The sequence below is a fragment of the Hemicordylus capensis genome, chromosome 5 (assembly GCF_027244095.1).
Source record: "Hemicordylus capensis ecotype Gifberg chromosome 5, rHemCap1.1.pri, whole genome shotgun sequence".
In the NCBI taxonomy this organism is placed as follows: domain Eukaryota; kingdom Metazoa; phylum Chordata; class Lepidosauria; order Squamata; family Cordylidae; genus Hemicordylus; species Hemicordylus capensis.
The window spans coordinates 118349849-118366894 of NC_069661.1; the positions used below are offsets into that span (position 1 = coordinate 118349849).

General features: G+C 44.5%; 1 protein-coding gene across 1 annotated transcript in view; it reads left to right on the forward strand.

Annotated features, from left to right (window-relative positions):
- The first annotated feature begins 7559 nt into the window (after positions 1-7559).
- TAPT1 (transmembrane anterior posterior transformation 1) overlaps positions 7560-17046 on the forward strand; it is a 95910-nt gene continuing 86423 nt past the window's right edge. The window contains exon 1 of the mRNA XM_053254967.1: positions 7560-7645. The gene's annotated coding sequence lies outside the window, so the exon portion shown is untranslated. The remainder of the gene's footprint in view (positions 7646-17046) is intronic.

Below are 17046 nucleotides of genomic sequence, written 5' to 3' on the forward strand. Positions count from 1 at the left end.
AAGGGAACATTTTATCACATGTGCTGGTCTTGTGAAAAGGTGGTATGTTTGGGGGTGGGGGTGGGAATTGGAGAAATAAGAACTATAAAGAGACAAAATGTGGAGTGTTCCCCCGAAATTAGGGTTATTACATACATTTGTAGGAAATAATGCCCAGTTAAAAAATAAGGAACTTTTTACTTTTTTTAATCTTGGCAGTGAAAACAATAATTCTTCAACAATGGAAATTTCTGGATCAATTAACAATTATGCAGTGGTATAATAAGGTGTGGTCAATTGTGCTCTTAGAAAAGATCACTGATTAGATTAAGACAGGCTGTGAGAATAGAATCACAGTTCTGCCATATTTGGGCAGATTTGTTACATTAACAGTACTAGATCTGATTCTGGATTTTCTTGTGATATATAGAAAATGATTGTTAAATGTACTGTGTTGTTCTGTGAATACCACAAATTTTAAAAAAAACCTTATTGGAAAATCCAGGTCACAGTCAGACATCACATTGGCATTTGATTTTTGCCACTCACCAAAATATGCAACACTATGCAGTTTAACAGTCTCTGTGATAGGACCAAGTATTCTGCAGCAATTGCTATTCAGTGCATAACCTATGACTATTCCTTTCACTTCTGCAGTCTAATTTTCTTCTTAGTTCTTTAGGAATATGTGCATATACTTTGCATCCAAATACTCTAATATGCTTTAAGTTAGGTTTTGCCCCATTCCTCAGTTCAAAGGGTGTTACTTCTTTAGTTTTAGTTGTAAGTCTATTCTGCAAATAAGTTGCGGTCATTACAGCTTCTCCCCAGTATTTGTTTTCCAGACTTGAGTCAAGAAGCATACTTCTAGACATTTCAATCAAAGTTCTGTTCTTTCTCTCTGCTACTCAATTTGCTCTGGAATATAAGGTATTGTTCTCTCATGAGCAATATTAAGTATTGCTCAGTATCCTTCTCAGGATATTCCTCACCATTATCAGTGCACAAAGTCTTAGGTTTGCTTTCAAACTTGTTGCTTACTCTAGCCACATATTCTTTAAGTTCTGGCAACATCCAATTTTTCTCTTTGAGCACGTATGTGTAAGTACAGCAAGAAAAATCATCTATGCAAGTCAGGAAATAGATATTCTTTCCTGGTGTCTTTACTGGAAAGGGCCCACAAATATCACTGTGAATCAAACCCAAAACCTCACTGGATTGCCTTTCTGAGGTTGATGAAAACATGCCCCTTATTGCTTTTGCTTTAACACATTCAGTGCATTTGGCTTCAGATTTGCATGGTTTAACTTGTAGGTTTGTTGCCAATTGTTCTTTTACTAATTTTGAAATGCATTCCTTGCTTGGATTCCCATATTGGCAATGCCATAAACCCATGCAATCTTTGGGTGCTCACTCACTTACTCATTTACAACATTAGCTTGCTCTCTTTTGCAATCTATTTCATACTTTTGATCATCTTTCATCATTCCTTTCATCAGATATTTTCCTCCTCTGAAAATAAAGCAATAGTCCCTTCCGAAAAGAACTCTACATCCATGCCTTGTAGCTCTTTTTACACTCATTAAACTGTTTTGAAAACTTGGAACATAGTATACCCCTGAAATACACACTTCATTCACTCTATTTGCACCAAGATTACACTTCAGATAAACTGTCCCTTTTCCTTCTGCAAAAATGTGCTGCCCATTAGCAAGGTATATAGGACTTTTATGTTCCATGCTTATTTCAAAGAAATCTTGCAAACTATTGAATAAATGTGAAGTAGCTCCACTATCAAATATATATTTTGTTTCTAGTTTGATTTGCATTAACCCTGCAGATGATTTCTTTTGCAGTGTACAATTTTTCATCATTCTCTGCATTATTTTCATTGCTTTCATTTTTGCATAGGCAAGTTTGTTTGTTAGTAAGTCAATTTTTCTGGAATTTGGTCTTATTCCATTTTCTCTGTTTAGAATAATTCCCTTGCTTTTTATTAGGACATGCATTCCTTAAATGCAAGACGCTTCTACATATAAAACATTTCCTACCGTCAGCAACTTTGTAGGCTTTATTTTAATCAATTCCCCGCTTTCTATTTGCCTTTTCAGATTAAATTCTTGCAAACATTCCTGCACAAAAGTCAAAGTCACATTTCTTAAATTTTCAGGAATGTACCCCCTGTTGGGGTAAGAGCTTTACCATCACTAGCAGCATTGAGAAGAGCTCTGAAGTCACCCTGGGCTTGTTCACATGACCGTCAACAAGATAGGGGAAGTACCCAGCCTGGGTAGGAGAGCCGGGCGTGCTCCTGATTTTCAGTTGTGTGCTTGCAAACATTAAGGTTGGAGGTGGGGAGAATGATTATGTGTGAGGCAGCAGCTGGGTAGGACAAGAACACACTACACAGCTTTCCTCCCCAGCATTTTACCAAGTTAGGAGAAAAAGCCACCCTACCCAGTGGCTGCCTCATATGCATTTATTCTCCTTGCTTCCTGCCTTAATGTTTGCAAGCACCCAACTAGGAATGGGCATAAACTGAGGTTCATGCACTGGTTCGGCATGAAGTCCAAACCAGTTCGGTGCTGCGGGGAGGGACAGAGCCAGCGGGATCTTTAAGAAGAAGGAGGGTAGCTCCTTACCTGCTCTCCACTGCCACATGCAGCTTCATGCTGTGGTGGCAATTGTCCCAAGTAACTGTAGGAGAAGAATAGCAGTTCAACTCCCATTGGCAGAGCAAAGCCAGTTTGAGGAGAATTCAGCCAAACAAGAAGTCTGGAGACAGTTCTTTGAGTCTGAAGAACAAGGATTTATTTCAAAGTTACAAAATGATAGGGAAGCTGAGCTTAAGGCTGAAAGGGGAGAGAGACCAAAACAAACAGCCATTGCTGGAGATCAAAATGGAGACTAAAATGGGAAGAACAAAGATGGGAGGAGTCCAGCACTTTTATCCATGACCCTAAAACCCTGCAGTGATCACTATGAGACATTGCAGCTGAAAGCTGATGCTGCCAGGGTCCTAGCTCCAACAGAACCCCATGTGGTGTCAGCACGCACATGATGCCTATGCATAAATGGACACCATTTGTGTGCTCAGCATGGTGTTTCATGCTGGCGCCACATGGGGGTATTGGGGACAAGCACCACTGCATCAGAAAGCTGCATGAGGCGATGGAGAGCAGGTAAGGGCCTGCTCTTCTTTTTCGTAAAGATCCCACTCCCCCTCCCCTCTCCATGCCAGACCAGTGCACAAACATCCCTACACCCAACTGAAAACCGAAGTGCACCTGATTCTTCTCCCCAGGCTGGGGCACTTCTCCTACTCTGCCAGTGGTTGTATGAACATGCCTACTTTTTAAATCAAAACTTCAGCTCGCTGTATGTTGATTCTGCTGCTACTTTCAATGATTTTAAACTGTTTCCCTGGTTTTGTTTACACCGAGGTTTTTATTGTTTTCATTGTTGTGTAAAATTTATTTATTATTTTATTGCCATGAGGTGCATGTTTTTGGTGGTATACAAACTTGCCTAACAAATAATGCTCCACCAACGCTCTACCCTTGCCTTGACTTTTAATGTTCTCAGGAAGAAGTGTAAGGCTTACTAAATGATGGATTACTCTTCTTGCAAGCAAGAGTGTAAAAAATGAGGTGACTCATACCTTCCAGTTCTATCCCCTAAGCCAGTGCTTCCCCAGCATCTGATAGCTAAAACATACTTATTTTGGATTTAAATAGTGAAGGTACTCTTCACTCTTACATTCCACTCCTTTTACTTTTCCAATGCGTTAGGGTAAGGATTACCTGGTCTCAGAGTCACTGAGCTGGTTTGGCTGCCTCACTGGAACAAGGTGAGCCCAGAGCAGCGACGTGTGCAGAGATTCAATGGAAGCCCTCTGCGAGGGAGAGTCATCCTGCTGCATCTCAGTGCCAGGTTGGATTGGCTCATTCAATCACTCCCAGTGGAAAGACACTGCAAAACCGCTCATGCCTAGAGGAGGAGGATTGGAAGGAGGAACACCCCAAGCACTGAACAAAGAGGAGACCTCAAAAGGTACAAAGGAGTCCATTTATTAGGACCCAACACATTTCAAGTGAGGAGAGTTCTTCTGGGACAACTGAAGCAGTTTCTTCAGAGTGATTGCTTAAACCATTTCATACACTATCTGAGCAGACCAGGCATTCAGTTCAATAAAGAATTTGGTTCCTGTTCAGGTCTTCTCTTTCACAGATTTTCAAACATGTAGGGGACAATCCTTCTGTACGTGAGACTGAGGAATTCATGTAGAAGGACCCTCACAGAGCTCAAGAGGACCCAGTTCCTCCCCATCTTGGTGTGCACAGAAACACACAGAAGCAGCTCATTACTATAGGCAGTAGAAGGCCTGTGCATGCCATTCATATCCCAATCCAATCCTCCTCTCTGTTCTCCCTCAAGAACCAGGTTTCAAGTAACTTGGGGTATGTAGAGAGGGAGGGCTGGGTGAGGATATGAGAGGCATGCAGAGACTTCCTATTGTGTGTAATGTCTTGTTGTGTTGTTTCTGCACGCATGTCAAGGTGAGGAGAGGGAAGGAGCAGGGCCATGAGGATCTTTCTGCCCCTTCACTCAAGGAGAAATGGTGCCTTTACTTTAAAAAAATAAAAGAGTAGATGACTGAGTAGTATCTTTTGAATTACCTGCAGCTAGAACCAGAGCAACATTTATTCAGAATTCTTTTCTGTAGCTATAATAGGCTTGTTCTCACAGATAGGAAGAGGAAAATATCATTAAACCAGAAAACAGCCACAAGATAGTAGGCTAATAAGATAGGAAGAAGGTCCAGCCAGGGTTGCAGAGTTGTGCGTGCTCCCGATCGGTGGCCGTGTGCATGCAAAGATCAAGGTAGGAGGAGAGAGTGATCATGTGGGAGCTTTCACTGATGTTGTAACAGGCCCCTGCATAAAGAGCTTTGCTAAAAGTTCAAACCAAGGCCATGTTGTTTGTTTGTTACATTTATAGCATGCTCTTCCTGAAAGGCTCAGAGCAGCTTATAGCATTCTTTAGAAATAATAATTCTAACCCAAAAGGGCTCACAAACTTTATTTAAAAATCAAACAAAAGGGGCGGGAAATTGTCAGAGGGGAGATATCAGATGACAGTCAGTTTTCCTCACTGCTTGCCTCACCCTATGCTGCAGCCTGATGACAATCGCAGTAAAGGTAAAGTGTGCTGTCGAGTCACTGTCAACTCCTGGCAACCACAGAGCCCTGTGGTTGTCTTTGGTAGAATACAGGAGGGGTTTACCATTGCCTCCTCCAGCGCAGTATGAGATGATGACTTTCAGCATCTTCCTATATCACTGCTGCCCAATATAGGTACCAGTGGGGATTCGAACCGGCAACCTCTGGCTTGCTAATCAAGTCATTTCCCCGCTGCGCCATTAGATGGCTTACAATGGCTGTCGAGGACCACTGTTTATGTTCCCACCATATTACACAGAAATGTGCAGTCAACTGAAGAGACCATTCATTCACCTTATCTAGCAGGAGCAACAAGCTCTTTGCACATGCCCACTGCACACTCATTCAATAAAGTTCCCCCACCGCAAAACACACAGACACAAACACCCCACATTAAGGGTATCTGAGGCAAACAACTGGCCCATACGGAAGGCATCCCACAAATAAGATGTGCCTTTTTGCAGCACTTGCAGAAAGCACCATTTTAAAGAACAATTTGTAAGAACCAGTGCCTCACTGTGGAGGCTGCATACACTGCAAGGACCACATGTACAGCCCTCACATGGAGGCAGCAGGTCTCGCAGATGTCACTTCCATATGAACTGTGCCTAGCGACAAGCCCAGCAGAAGATGTTGAAGATACAGTGGAGCACAGGACAATTCTAACTGTTTTGAAAAGCTGGTTATGTGGCTCTCGAGTCTGGGGTGCAGGTTGCTTTGGAAAGCTGGATGAATGAGACAACTTTAGGGCCGGGGCGGAGCCACCATTGAGCAGACGGGTTCAAAGAACCTGGGCCGCTGCCCCTCAGGGGCCACGCCTAGCACCCCAGACGTGCCCCCCATGTCTGACGCCAGGCTAAACACTCCCTGCATCTGACGTCAGATGCAGGGAGTGGGGCTTGGGGGCCAGTGAAGCAGCAGAACCCGGGCTGCCACTCACCTCCTTCTGCCCTAGTTTAGGGCTATTCAAACATCCTGTTGTACAGATGCCTGTATGTGCATACACATTTTCATGTGAATGACTGTACATGAGTTGTTGGATTACTATACATGAGTTGTTAGCATGTCCCCTGCTAACATGGCAAAGAGGCACCTTTTAACGCGGTGATTCTCTTTATTTAGCAGGGGGAGAGTAACTGGCCCTATTCACCGCCAGCACAGTACCTCCAGTGACTGTTGCTGGTGTCTATCTGATGTTTCTTTTTAGATTGTGAGCCCTTTGGGGACAGGGATCCATCTTATCTTATTTAATTATTGTTTCTCTGTGTAAACCGCCCTGAGCCATTTTTGGAAGGGCAGTATAGAAATCGAATTAATAAACAACAACAACCCTAGCCCTTTTCTCATGCAATTTCCCCATGTCTTTACTGAACATGAGGAGTGTGAGACTACCCGCCCCACTCCCCACCATCCCAGCATTGACATCAGTGTCATCATGGCTTCAGCTTTAATGAGAAAGCAGCACTATCTATGAATTCTATGGAAGCAGAAGCCCTGATAAGTCCAGATTCCTGCTTGTATGGCATACACATGTAGGATCCCTTTCTCATGAGAGATCCCTTTCTCAGGAGAGGAGAGCTGGTCTTGTGGTAGCAAGCATGACTTGTCCCCATAGCTAAGCAGGGTCTGCCCTGGTTGCAGATGAATGGGAGACTTGATGTATGAGCACTGCAAGATATTCCCCTCAGGTGATGAAGCCGCTCTGGGAAGAGCAGAAGGTTTCAAGTTCCCTCTCTGGCTTCTCCAAGATAGGGCTGAGATAGATTCCTGCCTGCAACCTTGGAGAAACCGCTGCCTGTTCCTATGAAAACTGACTGTTCATCCTCACGTGTAGTGAGGATAACCAGCAGGGGTGAGGCCAAAAGGCATGGTCCCACTCCCACCACATTCAGTAAGCACATGCGGGGTGGGTTATGTGAGAAGGGCTCATATTTATACTGTAGACAGTTTGCATGTACTATAATGTATAAATAAGACTTTATTTTGTGATGCTTATAGCAATTAAGAAAATGTGATTAGGCCAGTTGATTGTCAGCTCCAGCTCTTTTGAGGGCTTTCCTATGTGCTTTCTCTAGCTAATTATATGTTCCGGGCCCACACAGAAATCAGGCAATTCTAATTAATGCATGCAAAAGAACATGTCCTGTTACAGACCTTTGGGTTACAAAGGTTACTTGCATAATCTCTGAATACAGAGCACAGCATGAGGTTGTGCAAGGTATGATTGGCTGCTTGCAAAACTAGCAAGGGGTGAGATTTCATTGACCTAGGAGCTACAGCAGATTGCATGGACCCAGCTTTCTATAATAAGGACCTCAGTGGCAGGAATCCAAGGCAGGGCAAAGGCCAGGGCAAGAAGGCTCAGCAAGAAGAGGAGTACAAAACAAGGAAAGACATTAAGCAGCTGCAACACCACCACCACAATTGCTTCACCAGAACTAAAGGTAAAGGTAAAGTGTGACATTGTGACTCCTGGTGACCACAGAGCCCTGTGGTTGTCTTTGGTACATCCTTGTAAATTCAGCGCATGTTTATGATCCACTTGAGTGGGACTGTGATTTAATTTTCTTGAGTTTTTAATAATCTCAAGAGTTGTGCTAGTGTAATAAATAAACCAAGAATATGAGTAACTGCGTTAGTTCAATGGGAATCCAAAACAACCTGTTGCCCTCCAGTAAGGGCACAACCCTTTCTAAAATTGTTTGTAAATGTGATATGTATTGACTCTGCTTTAGTTATCTAAAATTAAAGGTAATTTCATTATTTGCAATGACTTATGGCTGATGGCAATAAACCTGAACTGAACATATGCTTAACAACATCTGATACTATACATACTGGACATTTTATTCATCTCCGATAAATTGAGAGCCATTTTTGGCCCAAAGTATATTGTGAGTCCATTTGTTGTTTGTTAAACACAAGTTGGTAATTAGATCTTCTAAATTTTTAATACATTTCTACTACATTTCAGACCTCTAGAAATATAGCTGCAGATTCCCAGGAATGATTCGTTTGTTCATAATAGCTGAAAAATGTGTCATTGTAAATGTGGAGAACTGAAGAGGGTTTGTCAGGTCTCCTAAAACTTAGAACATGAAATTCAAAGAACGGATCTTGGAAACTAAGGAGTAGGGCCCAACAGGTGAATCAGCACAAGCTGTGCCTGTCTGGGAAGGAAAGGTCAGGCAGGTCAAGGAAATAACCTGGTTGTGCCTGTTGCCTTAGGGTCTCTTAGGGAGACTGATTTATTGTGGGGGGCGGGAAGCAATGATAAGCACCTTCAAGCCACAGTGAACATAGCCAATGTCTTTGATTCTGTCCCGTCACCCTGAAAAGAATGCTCAGTTTCTGAAACTTCAGGTCAGACCCTGGGACCTGACAAACCTTCTACTAAAAAGTGTGGCAGTCTCATTTGCTGGTAGGGATGTGCACAAAACTGAAAAAGCCAGTTCTATTCCTTTCTGTGTACACTCAAATTGCACCCGGTTCAAGTTTGGACGAAGCCAGTATGAAAGGCTCGGAGGCCTACTGGTAAAGGGAAATTGGGTGGGTGGCCAGCTGGCGGGGGTGGCTCCCGCCATCACTGCTGGCCTCCCTGTGTGTATCCCAGGCTGGTTCAGGCCTCTGAACAGGCATGAAGGTCACTAAAACGGCCTCCAGGCATGCACAGAGGCCATTTTAGTGACCTCCGTGCCTGCGCAGAGGCCGGAACTGGGCCAGAACCAGCCCGGGCCTTGAAGGGGGATGCTGGCAGGGTGGGGAGGAGCCACTGCCATAGTCGGTGGCAGCACTTCTAAGGTACCTTTTTACTCCCCCTCCCGCCTGCTCTACTTTTACAGAAGTCCCCACCCACCCAATCCTTTAATGGCAAAGGGGAATCTGAGCCAGCTCATTTCAAACTGGGCCCACTTTGGTCCAAACCCAGTCCAAGTGGGCCCACTTTGGCTCGAGCTAAGCCCTTTGAGCCAAAGTGGCTCGAACATGAGCCTGGCTCGATTTGAGCCAGCTCGCACACTCCTAATTGCCGGCTCAGTTTACACACCATGCTTCTTCACTCAGTTGGGGAGCATTGCTGTAAAGTGAGAATTCACCCATATCGGCTGTTTTTATATGGCTTTTGTTTGCACTGCATAGAATACGTTTGTGGTTTTTTAAGCTTAGTTTGGACATCACCTTAGAGATGTCAATAAACAGAGAGTTTAAAAAGCTATAAAATAATAAACTAATTATCCTACTATTAATTATAGGGTGTTTGGGGTTTTTTTTTAAAGAGAATTGGATACACATTTTAGGGCTTTGTCTTTTCACTCACCACATCTTCCACGTGTTTGCTCTGAGCATGGGAGCTTTTGTGGCTCTGACCCCACCCCACCCCCATCTGCAGCCCTCCCATCAAAGGAAAGCTGCAGACATTGGTGCAGGGGGAGACCCCCATGCACCTAACAACTAACACAATGTGCAGTGCTACGGACATGTAATGCTGTGCCCCAGGACTGCTGTGGAGACAGAAGACAGCCCCCATGCGATTTAGAATGGGCAGTTGCATTCCCAACAACATCAGGGCTGCCTTCTGACACCAGAGCAGGCCCGTCGTGCAGCATCATGTCTCCATGACACTGCACATTTTGTTCCAAACTTCGTAGAGCTTATATTAGCAATTTGAATATTGTGTAAATTATAAAAGTATTATTTTAAATGTTAAGCTGGTCTAAGGACCGTAATAGACTGGATTTGCTCATTAATGTACACCTTTAATACATATTTTTTCCCATTAAAATTGATGTTAATCATGCATTAAGACATGGGTTCTCAAAGTGGGGGTGGGGCTCCCCAGAGGGTCCTAAGCAAATGAAAAGTGGGTTAGGAATCACAAAGGAGCTGTTGGGAGGGCAGGGGATCTTACCCGACCTTTCCAGGGCATGGAGACAGACAGGGACGGCAGGAGGCAGACAGAGACAGAAGCCAACTGCCACTTGGCTCCTCTGCTGCTCACCAAGCCAAGGGCAGGCACAACAGTGGCACTTCTTTGGCTGTATGGCCAGAGGAAAGTTCCCTCTCAGGAGACTCTCACTAGCGGTCATCTAGCAAGCGGGCAAAGAAGTGCCCGTGCTGTGCCTGCCCTTGGCTTTGGGAGCAGCGGACGATCCAGATGGTTTCCAGTTCCTGTCTGCCTCCCTGTGCCTTGGGGAAGTCAGAGCACAGCTCTTCGCGTTACACTCCTGACAAGGTCTCTTCCTGAACTGTAGGTAAGCCGAGTACAAAGAATTAAGTGCAAAAGCTATTAAAATGCTGACCCCCTTTGATTGATCCCTGCACCTGATGAAAAAAGGAGGCAATAGTCAGCAATCCCAGCCAAAATGGGCCACACGTATCATGACCAAAATCAGGGAGTAAAAGCAATAAAAATAATTAAATTGAAAACCAGACTAGTTAAAGATCAAACATTAAATCAGCCACTACACTCCAGAGCACTTGGCTGGAGCTGCTGCATCGTTGCGATCTTGCCCCACCTCCCCTCCTGCGGGTGTGAATCACATTTCAGTCACACTTCCAGCAGTCCCAGCTATAAAGAGCAAATTCCACATAACCTGGAACCTGAAATCAGGTTGGTGGTCTCAAACATAAAGCCCAGGTTTGAAAAGGAAGTAGGAGCAAGCAAGCTCGTCCTCATTTAAAAGGAACTGTCACCCCGCCGGACTATTTATACACAGCACGCAGGTGGGGGGAGCATGGCAGCGGCGGTGGCGGTAAATGCATCCTTCCCCGTCCTTAAAGCGAGGGTTCCGGAACTGTTTGGCATTCTAAGAATAGAACACGGAACAGGTTCATGGACATCCCTAATTAAAACCTGCACTCATTCATGATTCTTTGTAACTATTCAAAATGCAGGTGTTTTACAGTTGAACCAGGCCATGGGGTAGAGGACTCACATCCATTTGCAAGCAGGGGAGAACTACAAGAGTGGTGGCCTGGCTGGATATGAAAAGCACTGGGCTCTGAAGTGGAGCACATACCGCATGCTCCAACACCCTAAAAAGAGAGCTATGTATGTTCTGGTGCTGCTGAGGGCCAAGCTAGACCTAGCAGGGCAGCCACTGTAGCTTATTCATGAGCTGTTTCAGAAACAGCTTGTCTTGGGCTGTAGACAGTACCCCTCTATGTGATTTGGAATTGCAGGCTTGCAACTTCCATCTTGGCTACTTGAGCTCACGGAATCGTGAAGTCTGCACATGCCCATATTTGGCAAACTATGCAGTTTGGTCATTTGGCACAAGCAAACATGGGGCAGCACTGCCCAAGGTCAGGTTAGCAAGTGGTACTGGGAGACCCCCCCTGATCTCTCTTTTGCAAAAAAGGAGGAAGCTAGCAAGCAGACTCGGGTCAAAGAGACCTATGCAAAATAGCTAACTAGCTTCGCTAATTGCTTTCGCAACTACTCAGATATGTATGGCACACCCCAGCCTCCTATCACTGTGTTGAATAACTGGCTCGGACCCAAAGGCAGGATCACTAACATAAAAAGAAACCAGGGGTGGAGCCACCATTGAGCAAACGGGTTCAAAGAACCCAGGCCGCTGGCCCTCGGGGACTGTGCCTCACGCCCCAGACACGCCCCCCATGTCTGATGTCAGATGCGGGGGCATGGTTTAGCTCCCACGCTTGAAGTCAGACATAGGGGGCAAGGCTAACCACTCCCTGCATCTGATGTCAGATGCTGAGGCAGGGGGCGGAGCTAGGGTGCAGTGGCAGTGGGCCACTGCTGGCCTTCCTCTGCACCTGAAAGAAACCTCTCTCTCTCAGGAAGAGATACCCTGGTCTCCGATAAGGCTTTTGAGTTCACCTATACAGTACCATATATACACCTCTTCACCAGCCATTCCAGCTTTTATTTATTTATTTTATTATTTATTTATTCATCACATGTATATACCGCCCAAACTTTCATCTCTGGGCGGTTAACATAAAACAATTAAAACACACATTAAAAGTTAAAAGAATTCAACAATTTAAAATCAATCACAAAATTAAAACCAACAAATTTTAAAAGGCTGAGAAAGCTTGGTTAAAAAGATGGGTTTTTAGATGTTTTTTAAAAATTGCCAGAGATGGGGAGGATCGTATCTTAGTGGGGATTGCATTCCACAATCCTTAAAGAACCCTCTTGATTGGTTCATGTAAACCACCACTCCCTTTCTCAGCTTTGAGCTTGGGCAAGTGTTCATCACTATTACATTCAGCTTCATGTTCGGTGGGGTGGGGGGGGGAGAGGAATGCTTGCTATGGCACCTGCTGTAATCAAGTATGGACAGACTGGGCACCCTGAAAATGTGCACTAGGTTGTGCTTGGGCAGGATTATATCCATGGGGTTCAGAAAGAGGTGCTATCTTGAGCAAAGACCAAGACAGTCTGCATGTCAATCAATAATAAAAACGAAGAGGAGCAGATATGCATAGAATTTTAGAAGGAAGAAGAAAAGAAAACAAACCCTGATTAGAGATGTGCACAAACTGAGTTTCAGGCACTGGTTTGGCGCTGAATCAGGTCAGATGAGGAGGTCTGAACCAGTTCGGTGCAGCAGGGAGGGGAGCAGCAAGTGGGATCTTGTAAACATGAACTTCTTTGTTACACGCTAGTTTCAGCCCCTGCAGTCAGGGTGCTTGACTTATGCATTGCCTCAGGATATGTTTCTGAGTACAAAAACCCCCTGGCCTATCCACTTGGCCTCGGGATCAGAATTGGGACAGGAATTGGAATCAGACTCCACCTGGATTTTTGCCCTGCTGCTTCTCAAAGGTTCAAGTTGTAGCACTTTGCTCCTCACCCTTTCTTCTTCCTGCTTTTCTGCTGCCTTCCTACCTGTGAACCCCAACCTGCAAGTGTAACCAACACACCGACAGATTGGGAATGGTAATACTAACTGCCTATCTCTTTACATCTCCTTGCTCCCTTCTCTCTCCTCTTTAAGCCTACATCTTGGTCCTTTTCCCAGTAAAGCCTTAAACTGATTTAATTGACAATTTGGACCTTAAGCTAAAAACGCCTCTATGTGAGACTCTAGTTATTAGTATTAATTAATGTTTTATTGCCTCCTCATCGTCCTTTTATTGCCTCCTCATGCGTCCTTTCCGCCCAAAGCGCCAGTTCGGGCAGAGTCTTTGTTCAGAGAGGAGCACTGCTTGCGCGCTCCTCACTCCCTCTTCAATTCAGGACTTTCTTCGCCCAGCTGACATGGGCCGGTGTAAGGTGGTATCGGAAGTTGGGAGGGAGGGTGGGAGTTTGGCAGCAGCGGCGGGGGCAGCATTTTTTCTTTTAGGCTTTAACGGCCTCCACGCGGCCCCCGGTGTCTGGTCCCTGTCTCCCCGGTGCGGTCTCCTTCGTTCCTGTGGCAATTATCCTCGCCGCCTGTTATCCGGCTTGGCGGCGGCCACTTCTGTTCTTTCTCCGGCCGGGTGAAGCCACCAAGATGGCTGCCTGGTGGCTGTGTCCGTTTTGTCGCGGCCGAACTGGGCATGCGCTCTGCGCATGCCCAGAACAGGCCAGGGAGGCACGGACACACGCCTGGTGTCCGTTCACGGATGGACACCAAGCGTTTTATTAGAGAGGATAAATAGTGGGGCAGGTGGGGGGGCAAACTACTTGTCTGAGGGGGCATTTGCCCACTCTTGCCCCCCAATGGAGCCACCCTTCTAGTGTGCTTCAACACAGTGTAGGAATTCCTGGTATAAGACAAGATGGACTGAATAAAATGCAAATTAAACTATTTCCAAACTTCTTTACTGAATGCTGAAGACTTTTAATGTAACTAAATGCCTTGTCCCTGCTCATTTCTTAGGAAATAATAGGGTTGGTGTATTTCCACTTAACTCTATCCATCTTGATTCATTTTAAATAAGAACAGAACAGCCTGAACTCTTGCAGTTATCCACCATGACCCACAAGATCTCTTTCTGAGTGTCCCAGTGCCAATTTATATCTCATCAGAGTACATGTGAAGTTAAGATGTTTTTGCTCTAATGTGCATCACTTTACACTGCTTACATCAAACCTGATTGGCCATTTTGTTGCTCATTCACCCATCTGTCCAACATCTTCTGCAGTGAATGTTGATGCAAAGCACTAATACAGCCTTTCTGAAATCTCCTTGTCCCCCTGTAACACTCCCTTTTTGTTCAACAGTCTAGCCACGTCCCTGGCTGTTTTCCTGCTAGAGATTGTTTTTATGGCTTTGTTGGTCTTAATCTTTTTAGCAATCTTTTTTTGTTTGCCTTGTCATCAGTGTACATTTAGTCTTGCCAGAAAGTATGCTTCTTTTTGTCTTCCTGATTTGGGCAAGGCTTCCACATTTTAAAGGAAGTCCACTTGCCTTAGCTAAGCAGGGTCTGCCCTGGTTGCATATGAAAGGGAGACTAGAAGTGTGAGTACTATAAGGTATTCCCCTCAGGGGATGGAGCCGCTCTGGTTAGAGCAGAAGGTTTCAAGTTCCCTCCCTGGCAGCATTTCCAAGATAGGGCTGAGAGAGTCTTGGAGAAGCCACTGCCAGTCTGTGAAGACAATACTGAGTGAGATAGACCAATGGTCTGACTTAGTATATGGCAGCTTCCTATGTTCCTATATGTTCCTAACAAGCACAGATCTTGCTCAAATAAGAGAACAAGAAGGAGCATGAGGTGGAGCAGAAGAAAGCAGAAATAAGTGGAGGTTTTGCCATGAGGAACGTACTGGCGGAGCAAAGGGTAAACAATAAATAAATTAAGTTACACAAGAGCCCAAGAGTGAAGTGATTTAACAATAAAAAGTGCTAAGCCAGATCTTCTGAGAAAACAGAAGCCAATTAAGACAAATCTAACAAAAGAAAAAAACAAGGGCAAAACACAATACAGAAAAAAATGTTCAAAAAGGTTATGGGTAGAGGAGAGAGAGTAAACCAGTGTAGTAAAAGGAGGGGGCAAGGATGCATGTGAGTGATATGTACAATCTGGAAATGGCAGGTTGTGTTTTTTTCAGCAGCTTGAATAAAAGAAAAATGAGAGAAGAACCAAAGTGGATTCTAAGGTTTCATACATGAAGAATATAATCATTAAAGACAACAGGAGAAAAGGAAAGAGAGATATAAATCCAGAAAGACCAACAACTGATGATAAGACAGCCAATCAGAAAGAGCAACACAATATTAGAAAAGGAGTACAAAGCTAGATCAGGAAAAGAAAAATGGAGCTTTGTCAGCATAAACCTTATAATGAGTGTTAAAAAAATGAACAATAGGGTGAAGAGGTAAAGAGAGGAGGGTGACAGACTTATTTGAAACCTCTCTCTTTATATATATCTATATCTATATATCTATCAGAGGTGAGCCAAGGTACAAAGAAACACGAAACAAAAGCTTGGGGGAGGTGACGGCAGGGTGATGGACTATTTTACTTTGTGGGGTCGCAAAGAAACTAAACTGTATAGAGTTGTGGGAGAGGAAGGATTGATAAGCGGTAGCTAGATGAAGACTGGCCAACAGGTGAACATGTACACAGATTCAGCGTTTGGAAAAGGAAAATGCCAATAAAGGTGACAGAGAGAACCAAGACAATAGCAGGAATGAAAAGCACTGTAAAATCCTCCTGCTCTGCTCCCTCAATCTGGAAGAGCTGGGGCATGCAAGTTAATAAATTTCTTATGCTCCTTCTCATCTTCTTGGATACTCTACGCAAAGTGATAATAATAGCATGGTTGAGGCAGTGGGTCCCTTGCTGATCTATGGGCCCTGGTGAATGCCCAGCCCCATCACCCTTTGGAGTTGGCCCTGTTCTTATAACATTACACTCTTCTGGAAGGAATGCTATGAAACTTCACAGGAAGACCTCCCCTTTGTTCAAACCTGGCATCCCGCACCCCTGACTGCTCATAGTCCTAGCAGCTGTTGTGTACATCCTTCTTGTCTAGAAAAAATGATGGTATCAATCCAAAAAGTGCATTTCCCCTGCTCTTGGGTGAAACCAATTTTTAATTGGCTGCCTGATAAACAGATGGCTTAGAAAGTTGACAGACTTGCTGATGAGGTTGGTTCCCTTCTTCCTTCTTCTGACTCTCAACATGGTATGACAAATGAATTTCAGATGTAGTTACGCACACTACTTACACTGGCGTCACTATTTTAATCATTTAAAAACATCTGCTTATTCCTTCCTGGCGAACTAATGTTTTCCTACAAAGATAATTTGTGAAAGGTCTGAAATTTTAGGAAGTCCTGGCTTCTTGTGACAGAGCATTCTAGAGCGGAAGCTGCCTCTTGTTTCCTCATTGTTCTTTCTGGTCAGACAGCCAGAAAACCTGGCCAGCTGTATAAACAGGAAGTGAGTTAAACCAGACCTTGAAAATGAAAGTACTGCTGAGGAAATAGGGTTGCCTAGGTCTCTGCGTTTGACCTAAAGTCTCTGCATTTTAGCCTCTTTCTCAGAATCTCCAGGAGCAGGATTTAGGTTACTGGGCAAGCTGCTAGAAGGAAGGAGGCAAGCTCTTATTCACAGGATTCATCTCCAGTCTTTGTAAGCAGAGGAGCACTTAGGTAATTTTGGAGACTGGTCCTAAAGGCCTTTGGAGCCACCCCATTCCCCTGCAAGTTAAGCATCCCGCTCCTACATACACACACATCATGACGCACTCAGTATTTTTAACATGTGGATTCTTGAGGGCACAAACAGCAACTGAACTCATAAGACTGTAAGAATATAAAACAGGTATATTTATGCAAATATGCATTAGCAGAAACATGTCAACACGCAAATTAACATATTCCCATCCTAAATATTTCTTTTCCCCACTCTGTCTCATAGAGGTCATGTGTGGCCGCCT